This window comes from Pteropus vampyrus, unplaced genomic scaffold (genome assembly GCF_000151845.1).
Source record: "Pteropus vampyrus isolate Shadow unplaced genomic scaffold, Pvam_2.0 Scaffold221, whole genome shotgun sequence".
NCBI lineage: Eukaryota > Metazoa > Chordata > Mammalia > Chiroptera > Pteropodidae > Pteropus > Pteropus vampyrus.
In genome coordinates, this window is record NW_011889002.1 from 1,684,167 (window position 1) to 1,684,466 (window position 300).

The following is a 300-nucleotide window of genomic DNA, read 5'->3' on the forward strand; positions in this document are numbered from 1 at the left end:
TTTTCATAATATCATATCAAGAGTACATACTGTCAATATGACTTACCACAGTTAATGCTGACCTTGATCCCCTGTCTTAAGAGGTGTTTATCAGGGTTCTCTACTGTAAAGTTACTCTTTTATCCCCTTTCCTTTCAGTATTCTTTGGAAGGAAGTCACTATTCACAGCCCACATCTAAAGAGTGAGGGATTACACTACCCTTATTTAGAGGAGAGTATCTACATAAATTACTTGGAATTCTTTTATACAGATTTGTCTCTTTTCCCCAATTTATTTATTTATTCAATCATTTATATCAA